This window comes from Pelophylax lessonae (genome assembly GCF_965119305.1).
Source record: "Pelophylax lessonae genome assembly, chromosome: 1".
Taxonomy (NCBI): domain Eukaryota; kingdom Metazoa; phylum Chordata; class Amphibia; order Anura; family Ranidae; genus Pelophylax; species Pelophylax lessonae.
In genome coordinates this window covers 495834944-495850486 of record NC_138768.1, presented here as the reverse complement: position 1 = coordinate 495850486, position 15543 = coordinate 495834944, and the positions used below count along the sequence as shown (strand labels likewise).

The 15543-nt window shown below is 43.2% G+C and overlaps 1 protein-coding gene across 1 annotated transcript in view; it reads left to right on the top strand.

Moving 5' to 3' along the window:
* The window catches only part of LOC309553636 (FYN-binding protein 1-like), a 649087-nt gene extending 634502 nt beyond the window's left edge, over positions 1 to 14585 (top strand). Inside the window, exon 17 of the mRNA XM_082254927.1 lies at positions 14574 to 14585. The gene's annotated coding sequence lies outside the window, so the exon portion shown is untranslated. The remainder of the gene's footprint in view (positions 1 to 14573) is intronic.
* Positions 14586 to 15543: the final 958 nt, after the last annotated feature.

Sequence of the window (15543 nt, the reverse complement as noted above, 5' to 3'; positions counted from 1 at the left end):
ACCCGGGACCTGCCCGAGCCCTACTCCATCTACACCTACCGCTACTTCATCCACAACTGGCCGCAGCTCTGCTTCCTGGTAAGTCGGGGCACTACAGGGCCCAGCATTACTCCTTACCAGGGCCTACTGTACTACAACTAGGGGGACTACAGAATCCAGCATTCCTCCTTACCAGGGCCTGCTATACTACAGCTAGGGGGACTACAGAGCCCAGCATTCCTCCTTACCAGGGCCTGCTATACTACAACTAGGGGCACTACCGAGCCCAGCACTCCTCCTTACCAGGGCCTGCTATACTACAACTAGGGGCACTACAGAGCCCAGCATTCCTCCTTACCAGGGCCTACTGTGCTACAACTAGGGGGACTACAGAACCCAGCATTCCTCCTTACCAGGGCCTGTTATACTACAACTAGGGGGACTATAGAGCCCAGCATTCCTCCTTACCAGGGCCTGCTATACTACAACTAGGGGCACCACAGAGCCCAGCATTCCTCCTTACCAGGGCCTACTGTACTACAACTAGGGAGACTACAGAACCCAGCATTCCTCCTTACCAGGGCCTGCTATACTAAAACTAGGGGGACTACAGAGCCCAGCATTCCTCCTTACCAGGGCCTACGCTACTACAACTAGGGGGACTACAGAACACAGCATTCCTCCTTACCAGGGTCTGCTATACTACAACTAGGGGGACTACAGAGCCCATCATTCCTCCTTACCAGGGCCTACGGTACTACAACTAGCATCAGGTAACTCTTCTAACCTGATGCCCGTGCCTGCCATGATCGGTCTCAGCAGTGCGCAGCATGCCCCAGCCCGCCCGGCTTCCAGCTTCTCATAAGAGACGTCACGTGATTAAATCAACTCTTCATTCATTCTGCAGTGAGTGTCCTCCTATAACAGCGACTCCAGACTTTAAAATTGGAATGGATCATTAAAGGAGAAGTGGGGGACCCTGCCTAGTGCCTTGTCTGCTCTAAAGGGAATATATGGAGGACCCTATGTGGCCTGCTCTAAAGGGGGATCTATGAGGGGACCTGCTCTACTAAAGGGGGATCTATGGGGGGACCTGCTCTACTAAAGGGGGATCTCTGGGGACGCTGGCCTGCTCTAAAGGGGGATCTATGGTGACCCTGCACTAAAGGGGATCTATTTCATAGATCCCCTTTAGAGCTCAGTTCCCCTGGATCCCCTTTAGTGCAGGCCCAGGCTCCCCATAGATCTCCTTTAGTGCAGGCCCAGGCTCCCCATAGATCTCCTTTAGAGCAGGGTCCCCATAGATCCCCTTTAGAACAGGGTCCCTATAGATCCCCCTTTAGAGCAGGGTCCCCATAGATCCCCCTTTAGAAAAGGGTCCCCATAGATCCCTATTAGATTCTATGGGGACCCTTCCCTAAAGGAGAATCTATGGGGACCCTGCTCTAAAGAAGGATATGTGGTATATTGTAATCTCTTTTATTATTATTTCATTGATTATGGTTTATGTCTTAGTGAAAATTCACAAATCCTTCATTGATACATTTTTTTGTATGATTTATGGTTTTGCTCATCACTGACACGTATGCACACAGATTGTATGTCACTTTATTGAGAGCCTCTGAAGTAAATTGCTCCATTAACTTAGCACAGACTGATGTTTGATGTTCAGACTTTGCAATATGCAAGGAAGTGACCTTTTTTCTAAGAGCAGATGAAAATAAAAATAGTTTTTCAATTTCTGACTGCTTGAATTTTTTAATGAAAACCATGGGCACATTGTGGGCACAGTAATCGTGATGCCTCGCAGAATCGAATCGTATTGAATCGTTGCCTTAATAATCGTAATCAAATCGAATTGTGAGGTAAGTGAAGATGCGCAGCCCTACTATGCAGCATATTATATCTTACATATAATTGTAACAGCACAGGTATACTATCAAACTGTTGTGCCACTGGCCAGTTTGTATGAAGTTGAGGGCATACCCTTCATTTCATAGTACAAGTGCAGTTTCCTATAGCTTTTAGATCTATTGTGATTGCTGCCCCCTCTGGTCAGTTCATGTCGGTTACTGCTGGTTACAAAAATAAGGCGTTGCATCAAAAACTACCCAAAAAAGTTTGTTTCTAGTTTTAATAATCCATTTTGGGGTTCTGCTGCTGCTATATTTAGGTCAAGCAATAAAGTAATCTAAAAATGTTAATTATGTGATGCTAGAAAGCAATGTCACTGACTGTCTGTGGGAATTGAACTGTAACACCACATGTGAAGTAGGAACTGTAGATTGTAAGTTCCTTGAGGGCAAGTTTTGATGTGAATGTAGAAAATGTAAAGCGCTGTGAAAATTGCTCCCATGTTATATTATACCTGTAATAAATAAAATGCTCAGAATCGATTTTCCAGATTTCCTCCCTATGAACTTCAATAGGGTTTCGGAAATAAAGTGGTATTAAACCCAAAATCAAAATTTTAATATACAGTGCATCCGAAAAGTATTCACAGCGCTTCACTTTTTCCTTATTTTGTTATGTTGTAACCTTATTCAAAAAATATTCATTTCATTCTTTTCCTCAAAATTCTACAAACAATAACCCCATAATGATAATGACAGTGTGAAAGAAGTTTGTTTGAAATTTTTGCAAATTTATTAAAAATAAATGAAAATACTCAATACTTTGTTGAAGCAGCTTTGGCACCAAGTACAGCTTCGTCTTTTGGAGTATGATGCTACAAGGTTGGCACACCTATTTTTGAGCAGTTTCTTCCATTCTTCTTTGCAGGACCTCTCAAGCTCCATCAGGTTGGATGGGGAGCGTCGGTTCACAGCCATTTTTAGATCTCTCCAGGGATGTTCAATCAGGTTCAACGTACCTGCTATTACTGTAAGTAGGGTGATCTCCAAACTGAGGCCCATGGTGCGTCCCAGGTTTTTGCATCCCAGAGGGAACTCGGATGAGGACTCTGATGTAGGAGGAGACTCTGGTGGGGTCTCCAATGTAATAGGGGAATTTGATGGGGACTCTGATGTAAAGAGGCTCTGATGAGGACTCTGATGTAGGAGGGGATGCTGATGATGGGTTGAAGTTTTATTTTAAACTTTTTCTTGCTTTCTTATATTAACGTTTTCTCTCTATTCTAAATCATATCATGCCAATTACTCCAAGTAAAACATATTCATTTATTTACATTTAATTAGTTAATTTATGAAACTGATTTTGTTTTTGTCCACCAATATTATAGAAAATATACAATGTGGTCCTCATACTGAAAAGTTTGGTGCTGTCCAAATGTGCCCCGTGTGCTCATTCATCCAGAATGGGGGGCACTCTAATACAGGAGTGTAGCATTTACTCCTGTAGGAGCCACTGGGTTCTCGGGTCTTCCCTTTATACACAGCCAGGCTACAAGAATTTTGCAGTTTTCTGGGGGGGGGGGGGGTGTTTGTTTTTGTTTATTTAAGGAATAAACTTGGATGGGGTGTGGGGATACATGGGATTCCCAGAACTGTAGAACTTGAATGATATCTTGAGGACGTACAAATCTCTCTAACTTCCAAGTATTAACGTCAACAGCACTGTCAACTCTTAGGATTTTTGGCACATCAAAAACAGTGGGAAAAAGTTCCAACTAGAGAATGCAGGTGCTGCTCTTTGGAGAAATGCTAATGCACCTGGCTGCTTACAGGCCCAAGCTAGAAGTGTGGGCTGGCTTCTGACAGCTTTATATTGGCTCTAGGCTGTTCCTTGGTTATGGTCCAGCAAAACATTGCCTCCTGCTGTCTCCTCTATCTAGGCTTGGGGTGTGGTGAAAACAGAAGGTACACACTCTTTTTGGTGAATCCTGAAGTTTGGAGGCTACTGCACAGGCTTGCTGGTACACAGGCCAGACCTTGTCTGTCAGGAGGGCTTCAGCTAAGCCCAGGGGCAGACTGGCAACTTTTGGCCCAGGGGGCAAGTACAAACCAGAAGCCCATGGTGCATTGACTTGGCCCACTCTCCCTCTTGCCAGCCTCCTCCTGACCCCCATTCCAAGCTGAAGCCCTGCTCCAGATACTCTCTTACTGGCTCAATCCGGGTTCCCGACCTGGCCAGCAGGAGGCTGTTAGGGGCAGCTGGGACAGCTCGGTCGGGGGTGGCGGAGGAAGAAGGGGATCTAGTGGGGCATGAAACTGGCCTCTGCTCAGACAGAGTTTACATCATCCATGCTGGGGAGGGGAGAGGCCTGCACTCTGTCCTTGTCTTCAACCCACACTCAGTACAGTAGGTCAATGGCAGGGACTTTTTACTTCGTTTCACCAGGAATCCTTTAGACATGTCTGTGGCAGAAGCAGTGCAGCCTTTTTATGGGGCATCAGAGCAGCCCGGGGGGCAATTGCCCCCCTGACCCCTGGCCCAGTCCTCCCCTGGCTAAGCCTATGTGAGGCTGGCAAAGGAGTGTCCTTCCTTCTGCCCCCCACCCTCCCCAGTACATGGGCAATTTATCTTACTACCAAGCTCCTGAATATTTAAGGCCTATTACCCCACCTTCTGGGCTTTACCATAGTTGCCAACATTCTCCAAAAATTTATAGGGACACTTTTTTGTCTGTAGGTGGTGTCCTATTTTAATTAGGGGCGGGGGAATTTATTTGTAGGTGTGGGCAAGATGGAGAGAAGTTATGCGGTGCACAATGGATGTGGTTTAAACTATGCTAAATAGTGGGGGTGGCTTAACCACTTCAGCTCTGGAAGGTTTTACCCCTCTAATGACCAGGCCATTTTTTTGCGATATGGCACTGCGTTGCTTTAACTGACAATTGCGCGGTTGCACGATGCTGTACCCAAAAACAAATTGATGTCCTTCTTTTCCCCACAAATAGAGCTTTCTTTTGGTGGTATTTGATCACCTGTGCGATCTTTATTTTTTGTGCTATAAACCAAAAAAGAACCACAATTTTGAAAAAAAAAAAAACAATATTTTTTACTTTCTGCTATAAAACATTCCCAATATAAAAAAATGTAAAAACTAGAAGTGTTTTCATCAATTTAGGCCAATATGTATTCTGTTATATATTTTGGGTAAAAAAATCCTAATAAGCGTATATTGATTGGTTTGCGTTAAAATATGGGATACATTTATGGACTTTTTTTAATTTTTTTATTGGTTTTCCTAGTAATGGCGGCGATCACCGATTTTTAGCGACATTGCGGCTGACAAATCAGACACTAAGTGGCACTTTTTGGGGACCAGTGACACCAATACAGTGATCAGTGCTAAAAATTTGCAATGTTACTGTATAAATGACACTGGCAGGGAAGGGGTTAACACTAGGGGTGCTCAAGGGGTTAAGTGTGCTCCTAGGGAGTGATTTCTAACTGTAGGGGGACTGGATTTACTAGAGGGAAAGAGACATCTGTTTTGCTTTCGTATATCTAGCAAGGTTACTTTGCGGTATAAACAAGGAAGCTCAGACCTCTGCAGGGTATAAATGTACTTTTACTAAACAAAAGCATGCTGTACATACAAACTATTACAATATTAGGAACATATCACAAGACTGGCAGATATAACAATGCCTAACACATGAACAGTCTATGGTCTGTAAACAGCAGAAATACGCTTCTTAAACATACAAACCTTGTCCCAAGAATATCAAATAAATACTTAGCTCTGGTCAGCTTCCAATGGATTTCTGGAACAAACAAACAAGGTATTGCGAAATCCTGGCTCCATCATGGCTGTCCCCACAGCTGAATCCAAGGAGAGAGAGAGAAGGGCCTTTTCTCATGCAAATTCTCCTTTTATAGCCCTGCATACAAAAAGACCACCCACAGGATGTGGTCATATATCTTGACCACTCCTAGGTCACTTTGCAGCAACACATGGCTGCACATCCCCCACAACCACATAGCTCATTAAATATGCAGCAGCCATTTTAAAACCACCTGTGGGTGAGAGAGATCATTACACATGTAATGGGAACATTTGTAAAAAATCCACAACTGATACAACATCTGAGTTTGAGCTAAGCTGAAACCACAAGATCTCTCTCTCTTCCTCTGTAACAGAACAGCGGTCTGCCTTGTTTAAGAACAATCGGCGGGTCCCAGTGGTCATTGAGGCCGCCGGACCCGCTGATTGGCTCCCGCTGCGTCCACACATGTACGTGATTTTGCCGCCCTGCCCTGCCACAGTATGTATGCGGTGGGGTGGTCTGGAAGTGGTTAAAAGGGTGTGGTTAAATAGTCTGAGGTGAAAGAGGGATGGAGGGAGAAGGGAGAGAGCGAGAAAAGGGGATGGAGGGAGAGAGAAAAAGTGCTAGGGAGGGAAGTAGCGAAAAGGAAGGAAAGAAAGAGGGAGGGACAGCAGGCCCAGATCCTAGACAATAATAGCAATATGTGTATGCCAGAAAGTTTAACAATTAGCAGATAAAGATATCTTTAACACCATCCCCCCCCCCAGGCAGATCCCATCAAACAGATTCAGGAGATGGTCAGAGAGTGTGCGTGTATGATACAGGAGACGGTCAGAGAGGCTGCGGACATGGTACAGGACTTGATGTGCAACCCCAACACAGCTCTGTACCCCCCAACACACAGAACGTCCAGCAGATCACCCCATGGACACTCACCTGCTACTGTGATGGCTTCAGCATCTCCCCCTGCACCTCTGGCTGTCAGCTCACTAAGAATTGAGGGGGGGGGGGCGGACGGCAGCTCTGTGGTAACTGCGGGATCTCCCTCCGCCTAGCAGGTCACTGCCCAGGTCAGATGCCCCTCCCCTCTCCACTGTACACAGGGAAGAGACCTGCTAGCTGGACGGAGATCTCGGGGCCATGTTTTCACAGCAGGAAGCTTCGGCCGTCTCGGTGATCTGACGGAGAGAGCACCGAGACAAAGACAATTTCCTGTGATTTTTCCCGGGACATGGACAGACCGGGACATGGGTCTTGAAATCCCCATTGTCCCGGGAAAATCTGGACTGTTGACAAGTATGCTTTATCTACCCAGGGATTGGTGGAAACTCCTTCATAAATATTCAGGCTTTGGCCTCTGTCCCTCCACCCTCTAAGTTCCAGAACTATCCAGCCATGGGGGAGGTAACATAGACCCAAAGCACAGCAAAGCACAAACAAATTAACCCAAGCTCCTCTGCCTATAGAAGAGCCAAATAAATGTACCTACTCTGTACACTGAGGGTGCTACATGAGGTTTGTTATTACCAAGGTCACCAGGTGAAAACAGAGGGAATAAAGCATAAAAATAGAAAACAAATGCAGCCACCACATCTAATGATTGGTAAGCTGCAATATAATACAATTTTGGTTTTGGATTTAACCACTTGCCGACCACCCTATAGCAGATTTACATATTTAATTTATGTACAGCATTGCTTGACCACTGAATTGCCTGTTAACCGCTTCCATACAGAGCAGTTAGACCCCCTTCCTGCCCAGACCAATTTTCAGCTTTCAGCACTCTCACACTTTGAATGACAATTGCTCAGTCATGCTACACTGTAACCAAACAAAATTTTTATCATTTTTTTCACACAAATAGAGCTTTCTTTTGGTGGTATTTGATCACAACTGGGGTTTTTTTTTTTTCGTGATATAAGCAAAAAAAGAGCAAAAATTTTGCAAAAAAAACACTTTTTTTTAGTTTCTATTATAAAATTTTGCAAAAAATTAATTTTTCTTCATACATTTGGGCCAAAATTTATACTGCTACATATCTCTGGTAAAATTAACCCAAATTAGTGTATATTATTTAGTCTGTGTGAAAGTTATTGAGTCTAGAAGCTATGGTACCAATTACTGAAAATTGATCACACCAGATGTACTGATGGCCTATCTCCTTTCTTGAGGCCCTGAAATGTCAGGACAGTACAAATACCCCCCAAATGACCCCTTTTTGTAAAGTAGACAGTCCAAGGTATTTAGTAAGAGGCATGGTGAGTTTTTTGAAGTTATAATTTTTTCCCACAATTCTTGGGAAAATGAAGAAAACATTTTTTTTTCTTTTTTTTTCCCAAAACGTTGTCAATTTATAAGCTATTTCTAACACATAGCATGTACACAGCAAAAATGACACCCCAAAATTCATTCTGCTACTCCTTCTGAGTATGGTGATACCACATGTGTGAGACTTTTACACAGCCTGGCCACAAAAAGAGACTCCACGTCCAAGTAGCACCATAAGGCGTTTTAGGAGCATAAATACACATAAAACTTTCTTACTACCTATCACACTTTTCAAGGCCCTAGAGCAACAATACAATGGAAAAGTCCACAAAATTACCCCATTTTGGAAAGCAAACACTCCAACGTATATTCTATGAGGCATTATGGGTCCTTTGAACATGTCATTTTTTTCCACAAGTTTTTGGAAAATGTGGGAAAAAAATAAAAACTTTTTTTTTTACACAAAGTTGTCAATTTATAGGATATTCCTAACACATAGCATGTACATCGCAAAAATGACACCCCAAAATACATTCTGCCACTCCTCCTGAGTATGGCAATACCACATGTGTGAGACTTTTTCACAGCCTAGCCATATAGAGGGGCCTAAACATCCAAGGAGCATCATCATGCATCCTAGCCACTTGCCTAGGCCTATTTTTGACATTTGGTGTTTACAAGCTAAAATCAGTTGTTTTTGCTAGAAAACTACTTAGAACCCCAAAACATTATATATTTTTTTTTAGCAGAGACCCTAGAGAATGAAATGGAGATTATTGCAATATTTTTTATCACACCGTATTTGCGCAGCGGTCTTCCAAACGCAATTTTTTGGGAAAAAAAATCACTTTTTTTAATTAAAAAATAAGAAACCAGTAAATAGATAGCTTACACACAACCCGGAACCAACACTAGTTTGCAAGCAACCAAGCGCTTAGAGAGGATAACTACCTCTAATATAGTGTGATAACAAATGCTGCTACTTGATAAAATAACATGAAATAAGAGAATATATGTAAATACAAGCAATATGTAGATACAAAAAATTCTAGTAGCGCAAAAAAGAATGATAAGCTCACTCCCCAATCACATTCACTGAAAACTTGTAAAAACTGTAGACATAAATATAAAAATAAATATAAAAATAGTCCCAGCATGAATCAGTCCACCAAAGCAGCGTTGAAAAACATATGACAAATAGCGATATTCACACTGATGTATCCCTTGAAAGATCCTAATCGGTGCAGAAATAAAGGATCACCTTGACCACCACCACTGTGCTCTGAAGGGGGGAAGGTAATGCACACTCACCGACTTCACTGGCCCAGTGATTCTCACCACTGAGCAAACAAGCCACAATACAGCCACTACCACTCGGGCTTCCGAATTGGGACCAATCAGACCAATGACAGGCTCTGCTGCATCCACTTGGAGTTCCGGGATGGGGCCGATAATGGGCTCAATCAAGTAAATGGACATGCAAGGGAAGGAAGGAATAGAGCTCCACTAGTGTGATAACGTATAATACTGGCTTTATTTCAAATTACACAATACATCACACTCACATGACATCAGTTGAAAATTCGCATGACCGGAGGTGTATACCCATCGGGACCCGTATCCTGACTCCACGCCGCGGATCGCGCCTTCCGGGTGCTCACTCTCCTCGTACACTCTGACTTGGTTACGCCGCCTGGCCACGCCCCGACGCGTTTCGTACTTCCGACTTCCTCACGGGGGCGTGGCCACGGCGGTGAGGCAGCAAACTAAATACCTACGACTCTCCGCCCATCCGGGCGGGGCCGTGGTGTACGCAATTTGTCAATGGCTGAGCACTTCCTGTTCCGGACGGACACCAATAGACGCGGTTGCCTAGCAACCCCGACTCCCGTGAATCAAGGTCAAATCTTTCTCATGCCCGCTCCCAGTACCATATTAGGAGACTGCAATGTGCCTCGTAAAGCTATCAAGCTAGAAATCATGGTACCACGGGTAATGAGGCGTCTCACTATGAACAGGAGAAATGCATACCGCCATAGATTGTGCTGCATTCAATAATTCCTAATTGTGCCATATAGTGAATCATCATAAATGCACACATCCTTAAGTAATAATATTAGCACCACTGTTGTCATTGTACCTCAATCCAACAAAAAAAAACTAATAAAATTAAAATAAAATAGAATAAAAATACACCTCAAAAGGTGATCAATATAATATATACTAATACATCATATATCACGTGTAAAATATATACTACAGTGAATACAGTAGAACCGAGATCATCACAAAACAGTACAGAAATAACTCAGAAAACCTTTCAAAATTATTTAAAAATATTAAAAATATTATTAAAAATAATTTTAAAATATGTTTAAAATATATATAAACCAAAAAATACCTACTTAATAAAATTAATTACGAATCACTTATAAAGCAATTTAAGTCCAATTCGATGTTTAGGCCAATCGGGCTGAGAGATTGAGTCATATATATCCATTTAGTTTCAGACTTGGATAGCTCTCTCACCCAATTGGCCCCCCTCCAGGATGGCGTGACACGTTCTATGCCCCAGAACTGTAGGCAACTAGGGTCACGTTGGTGGTGTGACCGAAAGTGAGCCGGCACACTGTGTTCTTTTTTGCCTTTAATGATGTTAGAAATATGCTCACCAACCCTTATACTCAGGGTGCGTTTTGTGCGGCCTATATATATCAGTTTGCAAGGACACATTAATGCGTAAACCACATGAGTGGTATCGCATGTGATTAGATGTTTAACATCAAACTCCTTATCAATGGCCTGCACATAGAAGGAATCCCGTCTTCTTAGGTTCATGGTAGTGAAGGAACACGTCCTGCACCTCCCACACATATGGAACCCTCGCCGACCTGGGAAAAAGGAGGTATTTGGTGCATCAAGCACCTTTTTTACAACCCTATCCCCGAAATTCGGGGCTTTCCGATATATAAAATTAGGGACCTCCGGCAGAACAGGGCCCAATGTGGTGTCCATACGTAGAATGTGCCAATGTGATTTAAATATGGCCTCTACTTTTTTGTAATCCTCGGAGTAATCGGATAAGAAGCTCCATTGCCTGTCATCCGACTCACCCCGGGACCCTGTACTATTCTGCAGGCATGTGGACCTGGGGATCTCTAGAATATTCTTTATCTCCCTATCCAAAATCTCTTCTTTATAACCTTTTTGGACAAATCTATCCTTCAGTACACCTGCCTGAGATACAAAGTCCTCATCACGCGTGCAATTGCGTCTCACCCGCATGAATTGCCCGCGTGGGATGTTGCGTAGCCAGTTTGGGTGGTGGCCACTCTGAATTGATAGATAGCTATTTCTGTCAGTAGTTTTAAAAAAGACAGTTGTAGTTAGCTTCCCTAATACTTTTTTAATATTCACATCCAAGAAATGGATTTCAGATTGACTCCAATGGAAATCCAATTGGATGTTATTGGGGTTGTTGTTCAGATGACTCATGAACTCGATCAAAGACTCCTCCGTATCGTTCCAGATAAATATAATATCATCAATAAATCTCCTATAGTAGAGGAGGGACGGCCTCTCTCTACTAAAGATGTACTTATCTTCCCATTCTGCCATAAAGAGGTTGGCGAGGCTGGGAGCGAACTTCGCTCCCATAGCCACGCCCCTCTTCTGGCTATAGAAATTTTGCTGATACCAAAAGTAGTTATGCCCCAGACAAAAGTCTAGGGCATTACGGATAAATACCTTTTGGTCAAATGGCAGGTCATCACGTTTGCTCAAAGCCCAGTTCAATGCTAATAGGGCATCATCATGTTGGATGATGGTATAGAGGGACGACACGTCCGCCGTCACTAGAAAGGCGGACGAGTCGTCCCCCAAAACCACATCATCCAAAGACATGAGCAAGTCCTTGGTATCCTTCAAAAAAGCCTTAGTGCTCCTCACACTAGGCTGTAGAAAGGTATCCAAGTATTGACCCAGTCTTGCACATACTGACCCAATACCGTTTACTATTGGACGTGGCGGTGGGCACTCAGTGTCTTTGTGGACCTTTGGGAGTGTGTACACTATGGGTATGCGGCAGGCACTAGGTGTCAAAAAGTTTTTCTCCTTCTTGGTTAAAACATGCTTAGTGTAGCCTTGCTGCACCAAGGTTTTCAGATCCGTTACAAAATCCCCTGTCGGATCCTTAGACAATAACTTATATGTTGTCCTGTCCGCCAGCATCTCCCGTAGTTGATTATGGTACATCCCTTGGTCCATTATGACTACTCCTCCTCCCTTGTCTGCCGGTCGGATAATGATATCCTTCCGTTCTTCAAGGGCGTCGAGGCCTTCCTGTATGTGCATACTCCTTCTTTTCACTGAATGGTCAATAGGCATTGTTTGGAGATCCCTCAGTACCAGATTTCTGAACACCTCCACTGATTGGTTGTTCCTTACTGGGGGATTCCAAATTGATTTGTTCCGCAAACCACTATTAACCATACCAGTGGCATTGGTATTGCTTACAGATGTAATGGGATTGTTGATAAGGTATTTTTTGATGTTTACTTTACGTATAAACTTATGGGTATCAATATACGTATTAAATTTATTGATGGTACGTCTTGGAGCACACTTGAGGCCTTGGTCGAGAATATATAACTCCTTATCAGATAAACTAACTGAACTGATATTATAAATCCCCTGACCTATCATTCCCGTCTTCTTTTTCTTGAGCTGGATCCGTCTTCCTGCTCTAACTCCTCGTTGGGGTTTGTGTTTTGATTTTGATTGATGTTTCCACGGTATTCTCCCTGGTAACCTCGGGTTTGAGGCCGACGTCGACCTCTCCCCCTCCCCCTGCCCCTCCCTAAAAAAGGTTGGTTCCGTGGGGTTTCTCCTGCATTATCACCCAACCCACTTAGTGGTTGGTAGTGATTGTAGGTGTTGACTTGGTTACCATGGAAGTTACCTCTAGTGTTGCCCCTATTACTACGGCTTCTCCCTCTCTCCTTATTTTGTCCCCTGATAGGGGGACCTGTCCAACGTTGTACACCAAGGGGAGTTCCCGTTTGTGGCCACGTTCTGCCATTCGTAGTAGGGGTTCTAGGTTCCTCCGACCGCGAAGGGTTAACAGAGGGACCCGCAGATGGCTCTCTCATAGGAACCCGAGGAGTAGACTTAGTACTTCCTGCAACATTTAAATCAGCTTGCCAGCAATATACCTGGTTGGATTTAAAATCTTTTAAATCCCTGTTGAATTTTTTGACTTTTTTCTGTTGTGTTTCCTTGTCAACCTTATCTAATTTGGACTTAGTTCTCTCGTTAAACTCTTTAATCTCTGTTGTTTCCTGAACTTTCTCTATTTTTTTCTGTAATTCTATAATTTGGTTATTAATAATCTCCATTTTTCTTTTTTTCCTTTTAAGGATTAGGGTTTGTAAACCTATACCTGCTTGGTGAAAAAAAGAGTACCACTCTTTAATGGACTCTTCATCCGTGAGACCATCCTGGGGGGCAACATCCCATCTTAGACCCCTACTGATCAAACCCTCCGAGAGGTAAAATTCGATGGTATTGATGTCCCACCAGGTTCTCACTTGCTTTTCTAATGTGAAAGCTAGAGTTTTCAGGGTAGATGAAATATCCTCGTCAGGTGTTGCCACCTGATTGGCACTAAAAATATTCTTAAGATCCAGTTGTCTGGACCCCAAGAACTTTATAGCGTCCATAGCAGCTGGGTAAGAAAAAATGTATATAGATAGCTTACACACAACCCGGAACCAACACTAGTTTGCAAGCAACCAAGCGCTTAGAGAGGATAACTACCTCTAATATAGTGTGATAACAAATGCTGCTACTTGATAAAATAACATGAAATAAGAGAATATATGTAAATACAAGCAATATGTAGATACAAAAAATTCTAGTAGCGCAAAAAAGAATGATAAGCTCACTCCCCAATCACATTCACTGAAAACTTGTAAAAACTGTAGACATAAATATAAAAATAAATATAAAAATAGTCCCAGCATGAATCAGTCCACCAAAGCAGCGTTGAAAAACATATGACAAATAGCGATATTCACACTGATGTATCCCTTGAAAGATCCTAATCGGTGCAGAAATAAAGGATCACCTTGACCACCACCACTGTGCTCTGAAGGGGGGAAGGTAATGCACACTCACCGACTTCACTGGCCCAGTGATTCTCACCACTGAGCAAACAAGCCACAATACAGCCACTACCACTCGGGCTTTTGTATCTACATATTGCTTGTATTTACATATATTCTCTTATTTCAAGAAACCAGTAAAGTTAGCCCAATTGTTTTCCATAATGTGAAAGATAATGTTACGCCGAGTAAATAGATACCCAACATGTCATGCTTCAAAATTGCGCACGCTCACAGAATGGTGACAAATTTTGGTACTTAAAAATCCCCATAGGCGACATTTTAAAAATTTCTACAGGTTGCTATCTTAGAGTTACAGAGGAGGTCTATGGCTCAAATTATTGCTCTTGCTCTAACGATCGCGACGATACCTCACATGTGTAGTTTGAACACTGTTTACATATGTGGGCGGGGTTTCCGTATGCGTTCGCTTCTGCGCGCGAGCTCGCGGGGACACGGCGCTTTAATTTTTTTTTTTTTTTTTTTTTACTATTTATTTTATTTATTATTTTTTATTTTTACACTGTTTTTTTTTTAAAAAAAAAATTGATCATTTTTATTTCTATTGCAAGAAATGTAAACATTACTTGTAATAGAAAAAGGCACGACAGGACCTCTTTTTTGTGAGATCTGGGGTCACAAAGTCCTCAGATCTCACAAGTACACTAAAAGATAGAAAAAATAAAAAAAAAAAATTAAAAAAAAATTAAATAAAATGAAAAAAAAAAAAAGGGACCTTTAAACTGGTTGCTAGGCAACGACGTTTGCCGTAGCTCTGGTCCTCCAAGACCATAGAGTCGAGTGAGGGCAAGCTTGCCCTCACTCGACATCCTGTCTGTGAGGATCTGGGACCGGATCGTTTTCCCCGCTGCCGGCGGGTCCGGTAAGCGGGGAAAAGGGCCAGAATGCAGCGGGAGGGGGGGGGGCACCTCTTCCGCCACCCCGGAAGGGTGATCCCGCGGCGAATCTGCCGCTGGGACCACCCTTATCGGAAAGCCAACCGTCCACCGTTTAAAAAAATACCAGGGTTATGGCAGCTATCTGCTGCCATAACACCGGTATTTAGGTTTAAACGGACGACGTATGTTAACCTTTTTGGACTTAGACATGGTGGCTGTATGAAGGGTGACAGGTACTCGGGTACTTTGCTGGGCAGGTGACAGGTACTCTGGTACTGATGAGCAAGTGGCAGGTACTCGAGTACTCCGATAGGCAGGTGACAGGTACTCGGGTACTCTTATGGGCAGGTGACAGGCAGGTGATAGGTACTGATGAGTAGTACTGATACTGATAGGTGATACTGATACTGTACTGATGGGTACGGATGATCAGTACTGATACTAATAGGTGATAGGTACTGATGGGTACTGATGAGTACTGATGAGTAGTGATGGGTAATGATGAGCAGGTGGCAAGTACTCGGGTACTTCAGGTGTCAGGTACTCTGATGAGCAGGTG